Raw genomic sequence first — 15,389 nt, 5'->3', positions numbered from 1 at the left:
TTAAATAGCTGCTGCTTCTTGATATCCAGAACTTTTATTAAACTCTGTACTTAAGTGGATTTTGTAACGTGGAAGTTGTAGGTGGCAGGAAGCCATCTGCTCAGGTCAGCTTTACATTGCCCCTGTAGAGCCCTTTTACCATCACCTTCTTCTCTCTTTCTTCCTTCTATTCTCTTTCTCTTCACCACATCCCATTCCTCACCTCCGAGGAGCCACTAAAAATCCTGCAGAGCACATGCACTTCATTGCACCTGGGATTTTTGTGACCGCAGCTGCAAGAATTGCATTTAACAACAAAAACACTCAGAACTGTTTCTCAACTGACAATACCAGGGCCACCATTGTGTTTTGTTTTCTTTTACCTTTCCTCCTGGCCTGATCAAATTACTCCACCTGATTCTTAATCTGAACGACCCACTGCAAATCCCTCCTATTCCCAGAAAACAAGCAGCAATGGGAACAAATTTGATGGAGCCCTTATCGACATTTCTAAACACTCCTGTAATTCCACACTTAATCCAGTCAAATAAAGCAGGTCACCTACTATGATTTCTTGCTTGCTTTCTATTAATAGACTTTTCCTTTTGTCCATAATTAAGGACAGAGGTGACTAAGCAGGCACCAGGAAAATAAAAATAATTGTCTCCCACCCTTTTCTTTTGTTGTTCATCACCAACCAAGCTTTACCCTAAGACCAGTTGTGTTTTCCTACACTTTCTTCTCCTTCCCTGTTATTGGACATGCCACCCACAGGTCCCAGCAACGTCGTCATGACCTTCTGCAAACATCCTGATGGGGATCAGTGCTGGAGGGGAGCGATGGGTATGTCCCCAGGGACATAGCAACAGGGTGTTGTGAAGATGGGGGAGGTCTCCGGGGGTGAGGACAAGATCTTGAGACAATGGGAAAAGGAGAAAAGGTGCTGCTGTTGGGTGAGATGTTGGATGGGTGATTGGCTGTGGTGTTATTGTGGGGATGCAGGAAATGGGGAGGGGGCAGGATGCAAGGTCCAGTCCATGGCATGGACAAGCATGGCAAGTGTTGGTACAGACAAGAGGGGTTGGGTCTGTAGGAGTGACATGACTCTGCCCAAACCTGATGGAGAAGCTGCATTAGAAGGTGTGTATTGTCCATGGAGGCCTTAGTCTTCCCCTTCGGGGACCTGGCATGGTGATGCCTCTGATGCCAGAGACACACCTACTTTGGAGGTGGGATGGCCCCTCAACTTCCTGACTGGTGATGCCATCCTGAAACAGAGAAAAGGAAGAAAAGGTGTAGTCAGGAAAAAATCCCAGGGAGGAATGGAGAGGAGGATGTTGGAGCTGTCTGAGGGCTGATGGGGTGGTCAGGAGCATGCAAGACCCAAATGCAAAGAAAGACCACAGTGCTGGAGAATAAGGGTCAGAGGAGAGTGTGGGTTATATATAATTGGCTTCCTTTGAGTTCAGTTTTATCTCACAGGCTGGAACATGTCCTTGATCCCTCAGGGACCTATATAACCCTGGAGAGGTCAGCGCCTGGGCTTGTGTTACATATAACATTAAGAATAATAATTCATAGGCATCCTTGCAGCCGGGGCCATTCAGAGGGCTCAGTGTGATGAGAGGTCTCATCTTGAGAGGCCAGAGCTGTCTCTGAGTGAAATGCCATAAGACGAGAAGCTTTTATGCTATTTCAGCCTCGCACAGAGCTATCTGGAGGATTAAAACTCCTTCGATGCAACACAAGGCAGGAGAAAATTTTAAAAAAAAGAGGCGTGCCCTAATCAGCCAGTCAAGCCAAACTACATTTGGGTTTGGACTCTGCAGCTTGGGACTGGGTCAGTTGGAGGCACAAATGCTAGGACTGGGGGACATCCACACTGTCACCCCAAAATAAAGATCATTTAAAGCTAAAACAACACAGCACGTTTCCTTCCATCATGTCCACACCCTGTTTCTGCTACTGGTTTTGATTTGAGAAACAAGCCCAAGGAGAAGAGATAAATTTGTTGCCTCTCTTACAGAAATTTCAAATTTCAGCCTTTTTGGGACTTCTATGGAAATTCCAAATTGGCAAATACAGTCAAAAATAAAAGTGTAGTGATTCAGTATTGTCCTCCTGCCTGTCTCTTCCTCCAACCACTTCCCTCATGATCTTTCCAGTATTTCTGTTGCAAGAGGCTCTAATCTGGATTTGCCTTACTTAGTGGGTTCAGATCATGAGGCTCAGAAGAAAACGTCCAACGACTGAAGAATACAAAATACAGACTAATTCCTCAAGAAGAGTAAAGCCAAGCAAAATGCTTTTTTTGCCCTTCTGTAGCTCTAGTCCCGCAAAATTGTTTTACTGCCCTGGGAATGGGGTTAAAAGGTTGCTTGCTGTTGTGGCAAACAACTAGAAAAATGTGTTGTTTTCTGCTCGGGGAAAGATTTTCTGCTTTTAATTCGACAAAGACCCAAAATGTGGTATGTTAAACATCCCTCCCTCTTGCCACAGAGCCTCTGCCTTTTCAAGAAAGGAAATAAAAATGCAAATGCATCTGAAACTCATCACTTTGCTTTCAAAACCATTTAAAGCATTTAAAAATCAACAAAACCCAGAAGTCTCCGCAGGAATGTGGACACTTTTTTGGGGTAATCTTTTAGTTCTGTATGATTTGAAGCCAACGAGCTGCTTTTCTGCATCTGCCATCACCTGCGACCACCTTTTGACACAGCCTTTGTGGGAAGAACCATCTGATAGAGGATTTTGGCAGACTGCCTTGTTCAGGATATAAAAAACCACCAGCGGAGAAATAACCTGCAGTGATCAATGTGCTGCATGAGGCAGGTGGAAATATGTTGGATTTAAAGAAATACTGGATATGGTTGGTCAATTTTTTAAGCTTGTTCCTAGTGTTACTCCTGCCCATGTCCCATCCCCAGCCCACTCAGAGATGCTGAGCCACCACATCCCAGGGGCACGGGGGTCTCACGTGCTTCGGACAGCATGAGACCTTCAAAATGCAGCCTGCATTCATCAGGAGGGGAAACATCTGTAAAACCAGGTAGTCATGAGTCAACGATTTGGATGTAGGCATACAAAATAATGCCTGTGAGCTGAACAGATTCATGTTTTATTAGATCATGAGGCCAACAAAAAGCAGCTCAAACATGTTTTCAATGAGCAGCTCAAGACACACTGAAAATTACATACAGAAAGCACTACGGAAATGATTTGAAATCACTTGGATTTGTGAAATGCTTGCAGAAAATGCACGCACAGAAAATCATGCATGCACAGAAGAAAAACACGCACAGAGAAAAATGCACCACCATCTGCAAGCACAGAACTTGGTTGCTTATTGCAAACAAACGATTCATGGCCAAGGGTACATGTGGATGCTGGAGGAATTCCCCTCCACATCACAGAGTACTTTGAACTGGGAGAACAACCCTGCATTGCCAAGAGCACATAAACAATGCTATAGGATTCTTCCACTGAGGAAATACTGTAAGGTCAGGATTTTCAGAAGTGTTTACAAAGTGCTTAGCTTCTACCTGCTGAAACAGAGATCCTTTAAGCTGCTGCATGGATCTCCTAGCAGGGCTAAGCACCTCATTTTACTCATGAGCAACCCAAAATCTTGACTTGAGAGACTCGGTATCACTATGCGCTCAGTTGCTGGAGTCACAGTGTGTCCCTCAGATGAGGGAATGAGCTGGGTTACAGATTTTTCCACGCTGTATTTTATATCAGTCCCATGACATTACCTACAAATCCCACTGTGTGTCTTGCTTCCAAGAACTGCCAAGCACTTAACAAGTAAATACGCTCCATAATCCCCAGAGAGGTGGAGCGGGAGCTCCTTTAACCCCTTGGTTGATGCTGGGCCGCTGTCAACCTGACACTGTGAGTATCCCAGGGCCAGAGAGGGAGAATAAACATGACCCTGTGGCCCAAACCCTCATTGCATCTAGACCCAACTGATCTGCTCCAGGTTGCAGGAAGTCTGTAGCAAAGCTGAGACCTGAATCCCCCATCCCATGTCCTGGGGTCTTAACCATGGCACTGCCTGTCCTCTTATAGTTAAGCCCTGAAGACAAGATTGGGGGCAGATATCTGACCCATGTCAACCACCAAATGCCTCCTTTTAAATGTCTTCTGCTCGATGCTGCTCCTGCCCAACTGTTACTTTAAGGTCTTATCCTGGCAGCAGCCAGACAGCCTGGCTCCCATCATTGCCAAAGGATTTGCAGGATACCCAAATTGCAAAGCCCTGACAAACCAGAGGGATGGGATGAACACTTTGCCATGTCCTCTGGCTCTCTGGATCTCACCTTCTTACAGGAAGAAGCCTGGAAAGAGAGAGAGAGGTTTTCTCTTTCAAGCACTCCAGAAAGTGATGATGTGTCCCAGCACCAGTTGCACCAGCACCACCGTCTCCTACCAGCTATTCATTACCCGTGGCCAATGCCAGGAACATCCTGGGTGTTTGTACAAGTGACGAGTAACCCCTAATGATAGCAGAAGCTGAACAAATCAAAGGAACCATCCCAGGATGGTACCTGTCTTTAGGATTGAAGTGCACAACACACTTTTTTGTTCTATCTTCAAATTGTCATCGTATCGGCAAGAAGAGGTCTCTGTAAGAACACAGACAAACATGGTTTATTTTATACATGAACCCAGAAAATGTCTTGGGTCTTCTTATGTCATTATGAGACACCCTGTGGCTTTACAGGTAACACATTGCAGTTAAAGACTGGATGGAAATTTAAACCGTATCTTGAAATTGAGTTTTGTAAAATTATTCTGAGAGAAGATTCTTTACCAAATAAACCTGTGGAGCAAGGTATCCTAGAGGCATTTATGTAGGTCCTACTAAAAAGGCAAGTTCCTGGGTGTAAAGTTGGTTAGAGCAGGATCAGCAAATCCCCTTCTCCCATGGGAGCAGCACTGTCATCCTCTGAGGACATCTTTGCTCCTCACATGGGGACAGACATTCTGGCCAAACTGCACTTGACTGATCCAAGGACATGCCCACAGCGGCAGGGTTGGAGGCAAGGAATCTGCAGGGTGCTTCATCCCAGCCTGGTGTGTAACAAGTGCAATCTGATGTTCTCCCTAGGTGACTTTGGTGCTTCGGGGCTTGGTGTCCTCTCTTGGCTCTTTTTTCTGCCTCATTCTATCACTGATGTTGGTTTGCTCCTGCTTTAGATTCCCATTTCCAGTCTCAGCTTGAGTCCTGCTTCACGTCTTGGCTACAGGGCTCTAACCATTGCTCCAGATGGCCATCCAGCCCCAAGACATCACTTCTCCAGAGCAAAATTACCATCTTCCATAAAAGCACAATAGAGTGGTGTCTGCACCCAGGGCTTGTTTAGTTGGGTTAACTCACCACCTCTCATCCACAGACAGATGCAGAGGATGCTTCTGGCATTGGCCTTGGGGCAATCAGCCACTGCACTACAAATCCTCCAAGGACAGAGATCATCCTACTAGAAAACTGAGGGGCTGCACATTATATATTATTAACTAAATGTGTCAGTTACTCCAAGGTAGCCAGGCTGGAGGTTAATTTATGGTAATTTGCTAAATAATGAGGCTCCTCTACTTGTAGTAGGTTGTCCCCTGAGGTGGAAAACACTTACAGGTGGAGCAGCCTGTGCTTCAGTTGTTCTCCACTTTCCCAGCCTCGGAGGAGACCTCAGGAGAACACAATGGAAATCAGAGCAACCTCAGGGCTGTCCTAAGTGAGGATGGGGATTGATTTGGCTGACAAACACATATGAAGGAAAGAAGCAGAAAAGTACCTTGTGTGCCCTGGTGATTCTTTCCTGATTGCTTCCTGAATCTACCATCTGCATTTTTATGTTGCAGGTTTGTTCAGTGATCTGCCACACTAGAAATTTCTTGGCCAAAAATGAACCAGTGTTTTATGGATGCCCAAGAACAGACCAGCAGGTTTGGGGTATAAACGGGAAGAGGTGAAATACTCCTTTCACAGGCCAATTTCCAACAGCTCTTTTATGTTAGAAGCACTTTGAGACTCACAGCAGTCCTGATCCCATGTTGTCCAACTCCAGAAGTTGAGATGATAATCAAGATATACATACATGCACACACAAATATATATATGTTTGTACACATAAGCACCCATACTAGTAGAGAAGATCATGGAGGTTTTGCTGGATCAAACAGAACAAATTTACATGGTGTAGGCTGCAGAAGTGTGGATTGAGAAGACATGATACCTAAAGACACAAAGACAGAGAAGGGAATAATCTTGTCTTCATGCCTGTACTGGATGGGAAAAAAAAGCAATGGGTCAAATTACAGCCAGGTTAGGAATTGTTTGGCTGGAAAGGTTGTGTCATCGTCACCATAGAGAGTCTTTAAGAGCATGTTAACACCATGTCTGCCTGGTGACATATGACATGGATGGACTTGATCCTCCCTTGAGATAAAAGGCATGGCCCCGCTGACCTCTTAATATCCCTTCCCAGCCCTATTTCTCTACGATTGCAGTGATGGGAACGGTAATATCATCTGCATTCTCACCTCCACTGCTCTAAGAGGATTTCCCCCAGGATGTGCCTTAGCTAATAGGCTTCGGCAGATCTTTCATGAGGCCAGCTTTAGTGTGACCTGCTAGCAAGTACTCAATACTTCTTCCTCCTTACTGACACCAGTGTCCAATGTTTTTGCCTGTTCCTGAATTTCATTGCTTCTACTGCTCTGAGCAGGTCAATACAAAAGAAAGTGAGGTGGTAGGAGGTCTCCTTACCAAAATAAAGATTTCAGTGAGGATTACAAGTTTATTTCTGGACTGAGGTCCAGAATCCAGGCCCTCAGTGTAGGAGGTGACGGCAGCTGGCTTTGAGGACTTGTCTTCATTTCTTCAGCTCTTGGCCCTAGGATTTGGTTCTGTCTTATATCCTGGGCTCCAGCTCTCTGAAGACTACAGAGAAAGTGTCTGGGGTCCCAATCTCTTTTTAGGCCACATTGACTCAAATGCTTTTTCTCCAGCACACGCAGAGCATTTCCAGCTTCAACTCTGTCCTCACAAATCTCCCAGCCACAGGTTAAGAAGATAAAATAGTTTTATTGGTCCAGAGCAAAGGTCCAGCTACTTCAGTTGCATTTCTGTTGGTGATTGTCATGGTTTAACCCCAGCCGGTAACTAAGCCCCACACAGCCACTCACTCAGTCCCTCCTGGTGGGATGGGGGAGTGAATTGAAAGGGTAAAAGTGAGAAAACTCATGGGTTGAGATAAAGACAGTTTAATAAATAAAACAAAAGCCATGCATGCAAGCAAAGCAAAACAAGGAAATCATTCACCACTTCCCATCGGCAGGCAGGTGCTCATCCATCTCCAGGAAAGCAGGGCTCCATCATGCGTAACGGTGACTTGGGAAGACAAACGCCATCACTCTGAATGTCCCCCCTTCCTTCTTGCCCCAGCTTTATATGCTGAGCATGACTCCATCTGGCCTTGGGTCAGTTGGGGTCAGCTGTCCTGACTGTTTCCCCTCCCAACTCCTTGTGCACCCCCAGCCTGCTCGCTGGTGGGGTGGGGTGTGGAGCAGAAAAGGCCTTGACTCTGTGTGAGCACTGCTCAGCAGTAACAAAAACATCCCTGTGTTATCTACACTGTTTTCAGCACAAATCCAAAACACAGACCCATACTAGCTAGTATGAAGAAAATTAACTCTATCCCAGCCAAAACCAGCACAATGCCCAACATCAGATGCCTGGGAAGAACAAGATAAGCACAATGTAAAGGTCCTCCATAACACTTCCGCAGTTCTCAGCAGTTCGCAGTTTGAGTCTTCCTGACCAGGAGATCAATTTGTATTTAACAATAAATCCCATGAATGTTTTTGCCCTGTTCCCTTAGAAGATCTTTTTCAAACTTTGATATTCACAGCTGATATTATTTCCAAAATTAGAAACTTTCACATGTCTGGACTTTAAATTTGTTTCACTACATGGGAAAGAGATCTTGGAGTCCTTGTGGGTTCTCTGAAAAGGTTGGTTCTTTGCTTAGCACTGGCTAAAAAAAAATAATAGGATTATATGAATTATTAGAAAAGGAATAAAGGATGAAGAAGAAAGCATCTCTCTACCACTGAATAAACTCATGATGTGAGTTAATATTCGAACAGTGAGTGAAGTTCTGCTCTGAGGAGGACAAAACAGGATAAACAGAGATAGAAACCTCTTCTGTGCAAGGAGGCACACAGTAGGAGTCCTCAACCTGGGAAAGAGATGATGGAGGGGATGGCAGTCTGTGAAACTCCGGATGGAGAGGAGAAGGTGATGAAGCAATTGTTTCTAAGAGCTCAGGGAATGGAAAACATCCACAGAAATCTTTGGGCAGACAGTTTTGGAACAAACAAAAAGAAGTTTTTCTTTGTTTTCCCTTTTTCCAGAGCACACTGTCAGCAGAAGCTGGGGTGTCCAAAAGCATGCAGTTTCAAAAAGAATCCAAAAAAATTATGGAAGATAAGTCCACTGGACTCCTAAATGCAACACCTGAAATGCAGTGTCCTGCTCTCCTGGGAGAGAAAAATTACATCAATGCCAGTCTTCCCCTGTTTTGTAAGTAACAGCTGTTGACCATAAGTAGAGACAGGACATGGCTGGATGGACCATCAGGCTGACCCAAAATCTACATAAGCACCCGTGTCCTTCAAAACACTGAAACAAACACACCAGCTCCTTCCTCAGATGCAGTCATCACTTGGCTGCTTGGGCTATGCAGGAATATGTGAACAAAGAAACATCCTTACTTTTGTGGGTTTTCTAAAAAGTAACTGTTGTGTTTAGGGTGAGAATAAATTTAGTAAGAGATAAATTCCCTTGTGTTCTAGCCAGTCCTCAGAGATTAGAGGGGCTAGGGGCGGCTGGACTTATCCCTTCACAGGTATGCCAATTGGGGCCATAACTATAGGTCTGACCCGGACACACAAACAGCCCGTATGCTGTAGGTCCGGTTGCGTTCAGAAGAAGCCATCAGATTCACAAATAGCACGGATTAGTGCCCCTCACTAAAGGTCTGACCCAGCCCAAACAGCCCATACACTGTGAGTCTGGTTGCATTCAAGAGAAGCCGTCAGATTCACGAATAGTACGGTTTATTGTTATGCAACACCTACAGATTCTTTAAGATTGCCTACGATAAATGCACAAACTGCAGGTTGGCTCTAGAGCACTACACTAAAGAAAAGGATTGCAATCACCCACACACAGTTCCTGGGTAAACACTCGGTGTAGCCGAGGGAACCTTACCAAAAGGCATCCCTTCTGGGGGGGAGCAAGAGCACAAACCCATCGATCTGTCCCTCCAATTTGGTGTTGGATTATCATCCCTCCAAGTTAACTACAAACTTGGGGTACTATTTATCTTAGTAGGTATGGTGAGTGGGTGGGACTGTAGTGAAGCCATTATCTTTTAAGTAACGACACAGTACTTTCCCTGGTGCCAGGGGTGCAGATGGTTTTTTGGGGAAAAAGAGGGAGGACGGGAAGCAAGGTCAACTTGGTACGATGGGTGCAGCTGGGTTGTGTGGGAAAGAAGGGAGGATGAGGCACAGAGTTGGAAGGTTGCTACAAAAAATCATATTTCAAGGGAAACGAGTAGAACAGGAGATAAATCTGTCCTTGAAGTGAAAGAATGGGACTGTGTGGCCTACACCCCGCTTCGCATCCCTCCTTGGCGCCACATCAAACACAAATCACTGGACCTTCGTCCCGTCCTGTGTTTATTCTGGGCACCCTGTGCCAAGGAAAATGTGTGCTTCGCAGATTTCTCACTGTTTTGCTGTTTTGCCTTCCTCACGCTTCCAATACCTAACAGTAACTTAAACTCCTTCCCAAGAGCAGTAGATGAAATCAAATAGAGATGATTTAGCATCAAAACAATCCCTAAGAATTAGGGTGCAGTATGTGCAATCCCCGCACAACTGTATCCATTTAAATTATCAGTTTCTAGTCATCTGTCCTCTTTCTTATCCATGAAAGAGCAAACAGCTTCTTCATATATACATGACCTCAAATGGGCAGCCTGATATCCTACTCAAATAGTGAGAGGTGGAAGAGAAATAGACAAGTGAAATTTTAAATCCCCATAGCAGAGCAAAGGGGAAAGAAAATATCTGGGAAATACAGGAAAACCACAGGCTTTATGATTTTCCACATCTCACGGGCCTTTACCTTTCACTCAGTTGCCCCTGTGTTTCAACTTATAATATGTATTTGTCCCTGAAGACCGTCCAGAAAGGTTTGGGAATCCCAGAAGGCTCACTGCCTGTGAACTGGACCAAGTGGTTCATCCTATGTCAGGATACTGGTCTAGCGGTCTGCTGAGACCCAATGGGAAGCAGTGGAAAACCTGGGGTCAGGCTGGAGAACATGGCCTTTGAGGGTTACCATGCAGGAGAGCATTTTCTGACTGTGAGAGAGAAGGAAGTCATGGCCAGGGTGGAAAGGGAAGGATCTGGTGGTGGAGAAGGAAATGATTTCAGCAGAAAAGTCCTTTCTACCGACCCCAGAAGGGACTAGATGTGGACTAAGATATACAGGTGGCCATACTCTTCCTTGTTTCACTCCTGTGCCAGCTCTCCTGCTGCTCTGGCCGTGCCAAGCCCTAAAGTTTGGCAAGGGAGAACCAGCAGCACGTCCTGGCATCATCAGTGTCATGTGCCAGGGCAGCAGTGACCTCTGTGCTGCACACATGCTCTCAGCTAGACGTGAAATCCATCCTGTCTCAGCCCTTGGCCAAAGGATGTGGACATCCCGGACACAAGGAGGTCTGTTACAATGGGATTGCAAGTGTTTCTACAAGGGAGCTGACACCAGCTAGACTGGCAGGCTAAGAAGGAACAAGAGGGGAAATAGAGACTGACAGAGACGGCCACCAAAAGAGGACATGAGGCTGCAGGGAATGCTGAGCCCAGGGCTCACATGGAGGGGGCTCTTTATCTGTGTCATTTACATTTTCCAAGGAAGGGAAAAAGTTTTATACTAAATACCTGTCAAATCTGATCATCACCTCTTTACTTCTCATTTTCAATGAGAATTTAGCAATTCTGTTTGCTTGCATTCAAATAATCAGTAATTTCAACTTGCTTGCTTTAAAATCATTGTAATTTCAACTTGTTCAGCCTATTTCTTCCTAGATTGGTAGTCTTCCTTCTCCATCTCTCTTTATATCCATAAATATTCCTAGAAACCCTTCTTACACTCCAGCATCACAGGATGAGATGAAGAGCCATTCAGAGGCTCTCTGGAGAGTAAAGACAACGTAAGGTGACCAGATCAGGTTTTGTCCTTCAGGTTGTAGGTGCCCCCAGCAAGTACCCACCCTTATACTGCATTTCCTGGCCTGGTCCTGCAGCTGTGGGGTGCACAGAGGGCATCTACAGAAAGAGCTCTGCTGCAGTCAGCGTGACTCCCTGGGTGAGTGAAGGGTTGCAGAATTGGGGCTGTCTGGTGCCTACTGCCCACATGCATCTGTGGGGTGACTCCGCTGGGAACCACAGGAGTTGTGAAACAAGGCTGGTACCTTTTCCCTGCAGACTTTGTTATTTCTGGGTTGTTTTATATTTGGCTGTGATGCAACACTCTAAATTTAACACCATGGGGGACTGAGGCACCTCTAGTCCATTGATCCATCACGCGTGATTGCTACATAGAGCCCTGCAATTGAAGGACTGTAAAAAATACTTCAGAAATTATGTGCTTTTCATAGAACATAAATCGCAAGCTACTGCAACACCATGAGAAGGCTCAGGTTATTGCTCAGATTGGCTGAGCCAGGAGGAATCAAAAGGATGTCCACAAACCCTTTCAGCTGTACAACTTGCAGAGCTCAGCGGGAATGGTTTGTTAGTTGACTTCCCGAGGGAATGAGATGGATTTCTATTCCAAGATCCTTCTTCATTCATCAGGGAGAGGCATTTTCAACTGTGCATGGATTCTGGAGATGTGTTTTGAATTCAAAAGCCAATATAAAATATCCGAGTATGCATGGGAGTCAAAGTCCCAGAGATAAACGCATTTCAGTAGCAGAGCAGGGTCTTCTGCTGCCTTAGTAACAAATGCCTAAGGAGAAATCCCAGTAGCAGAAGAGCATGAGGAGAAATGTCAGGTAGGACCCAGGTCTTTGCTCTAGTGGTTTTATGCTTATCTCTTTGCAGCTGCATTTCCAGTTTTATAATTGAGAACTTAACTCCTTAATTTTATTCAGTGTTTACTGTTAACTCACATAAAATTGATGGCTGCTGAGCACACTTGCTCTAAAACATCAAACCGAAACACTGCAAACAACCCCTAAAACTTCCCTTCACCTATTTCTATAGCATAGAGAAGAAAAACTTCACCTTTTGATAGACAGAGGCACTTCAAGGCAAGAGCACTTGTGCCTTCTCCCAGACCACCAACAGTGATGGTCTCCTGCATTCACAGGGGAGAGCTCTGGGACAGGGTGAAAGGAGGCAAAACTACATTTGTGAGACCTAATTAGCCAGCACGGGTCTGATTGCAGCTTCTCTCAAAGGTGGATGTTTCTAAATGAGCATCTGCAGCAGATCTGGGGCCTCTTTTGGATGTCCTGGAAAATTTAAGATTTATATAATCATTAAGATTCATAATAATCATTATTACTGATTTGTGTTGCAGGACCTTCTCACTTATGGTCTGAGGGGTATCACAGTCAGTTTTGAGTCAGTCAGTATCACAATTCTGGCTTGTAGCTGGTGATAGATGATGCAGACAGTCTTAACCAAGTGGGAAAACCTGTGAAAATACAGAAAAAATGTAAAAATCTGTGGTAGAAACAGTGAAATTTGCCATAGCAAAGGAGACCAAAGCCCAGATGCTCCCGTGGTGATGCTTACACGCAGCCAGACCTCCAACATGCTTGGTGCTGTGTACAAAGGCATCCTTGGAAAGGAAACTTGCTCGGTCTGAGACCCTCATGAGTCCCTTTGGTCGGCTCCCAACCCCGCATCAGCAGAAACCATTTGTTTCAAGACCTCAAGGGGCAGCTTGGACAGACTAACTTGGGAACCCTGAGCTATGCATAAAACACAGGTAGGTGGGTGACAGCGTGTCCCTAAGCCTGTGGGCAGACCCATACCCCATGCAATGGGGAAAATGGTGCAGCAGATGCCACGTCCTTCTCTTGCACCTTTCCCCATTGCAAAGCAGCTCACACGAGCTCCACTCCTGCAGACTGAGGATGAGCTGGGGCAGCTTGAACCAGAGGAAATTCCAGTTGCAGTGTTTCAGGAATGGGATCCCTGCCGTCTCATGCCCATTCCCTTGCTCTTTTTTCCCTTGAGAGCCACATGCTTAGGGTCATCCATGTGCAGTCTTCATCTCCTCTCCTCCCGCTGAGACAAACCCCTGGATGTAGATATCTATGTGGTCTTAACACCAAAGCAACGCCCCCAAACGGACATCTCTCAGTTTGCAATCCTAAGGAGCGCTTTCTTACATCTTAGAAAGACCACAAGCATCCTCCCAGTTTCTAAAAAAGCTGATGAGCTTTTCTCCAGCCAAGGGAAGAGACAAGTAGCAGATAACACTGAGCAGAGACCTAGCAGCTGGAGACAGTCTCCAAGGAAACAACCCAAAACCTCTTCTTGCAGAGCAGAGCTACTCAGAATATGTCATAGCTCTGCCTTCAGAAACCAAATACCCGTGCAGCAGTGGTTATCTTGCCTCTCTACCCTGTAGGAAGGTGGTCTCTATTGAAAGGGCTACTGTGGAAGGATGGGGCTCATCTTTCCTTCTTCTCTTCTCCCCCAGTAGAAGTCACCCTCTGTGTGGGGATGAAACCCTGAGGGACAATTGCAGGAGTCCAGGGCAAAGGGAGGATTTCCTCAGCCTCTGCTTTTCTCTGCATAAGGGTGCTGCTGCTGGATGGTCCCCAAAGGGCTCAGGAAGGTTTGCTACAATTGGTAAAATCCTTTGAGGCTGGAAAGCACCAGAAATGGGCAAATCCCATGGGGAAACTCTTGGTTATGTCCATCCAAACTGAGGGTGCTTTATAAGATCCATTTCTCCTTTTTTCATCCATTTCTTCCTTACTGTCTTGGGACTGACAGATCCTGCATGGGCTTTGGGGCCGGAGCTGTCATGGGTGGTGGAGAGCCCTCAAGAGGTTGACCCATCTGGAAGGTCAGGGGGGAATGGACAGTCCTGGCTTCCTCATTTGTCCTGGATGAGCCCAGGGGATGGAGGGTGTAAGAGACTTTTGTTGGGGATCCGCCTGGCATGAGAGCTGGGATGGAGTCAGGGAGACGAGGAGGAGCACTTGCCTTGGTTTCATCAGAAATGCGTGGTCTGGGTTTGGATGGTCACCCTTCCCAGCTTCATGCCTCAGTTTCCCCACCTGTGGTTGGAGGCCGGTGCTGTCCCAGGGTTGTCTGGTTGCAAACACAGAGGTTTGAGGAGTTCACAGGGACGCCTTCGGGAAAACGCAGTCTTCATCACAGGGGAGAGCTGAAAATGTTCATTTGTTGAGCAGTATAACACGAGATTAATGTGATGTTTCTTAAAACAACATGGAAGTCTCCCACCTTTCAGTAAGGAGAAGCTATTTTTTCCCTATTATATTTAACCAATTTCCCATGTGTCATTCCCCCACACCCCTTTTAATGAAGGAAGCAAACATAATTGAGAAAAACACTAAAACCACCTTTTCTTTTTTAAAAAAGCTTGTAATTGGATTACAAGTGGAGCTGGTTAACTGTCTATTACTAATTCTCCAGTGTTCATACAGCACAGGGACCAAAGTTCTTTACCCGTACAGTTAATTTTTAGGTGCTCTAATTTTAGACTGTAGCTAGGCAGCTATACCCTGACTTGCTGCCAACAGCCAAAATCTGGCTTTGCTCAGTAACTTGCATAAATCTTCCTATCTGTCTGGTGGGGAAAAGTGAGGGTGGGGCTTTTTTTTTTTTTTTAAATTTATTTATATGTTTTATTTTGGTTTTAATGCCCTCCAGCACAAAGCTCACTGTGAAGTCTCTCTTGCAGTTTTGGCCTGAACTTTGCTTCCACTTGTGAAAAAAGAGGTGTAAGTGCAGCTTAAAAGGAGAAGAAATGGCTACATTTCAAAACCTCTGTAATGTTAAATAACTTTTAACTCCATGAACAAAAAAGCAAGTGCTATGAAAATAGCTGATTCCAGCTTTGGGCTCCGAAGGGGTTGTACCATTAACCAATGAATTGCAGAGGACATAGTCTTTGTCCCAATACTACCAAAAATAGTGGCTGTGTCTACCACGAACATGAGATGGGGGTTTGCAGCGTTGGTGTTCCTACCTCAGACTGAACCTAATAAATGGTGAACCATTGAAAAAGATAGAGGATCAGTGTCCTACAGATGGACAGAAGAACGGTGGGATGC

The sequence above is a fragment of the Strix aluco genome, chromosome 2 (assembly GCF_031877795.1).
Source record: "Strix aluco isolate bStrAlu1 chromosome 2, bStrAlu1.hap1, whole genome shotgun sequence".
In the NCBI taxonomy this organism is placed as follows: domain Eukaryota; kingdom Metazoa; phylum Chordata; class Aves; order Strigiformes; family Strigidae; genus Strix; species Strix aluco.
The sequence above is the reverse complement of the archived record's forward strand: the minus strand, read 5'-3'. Positions refer to the sequence as shown.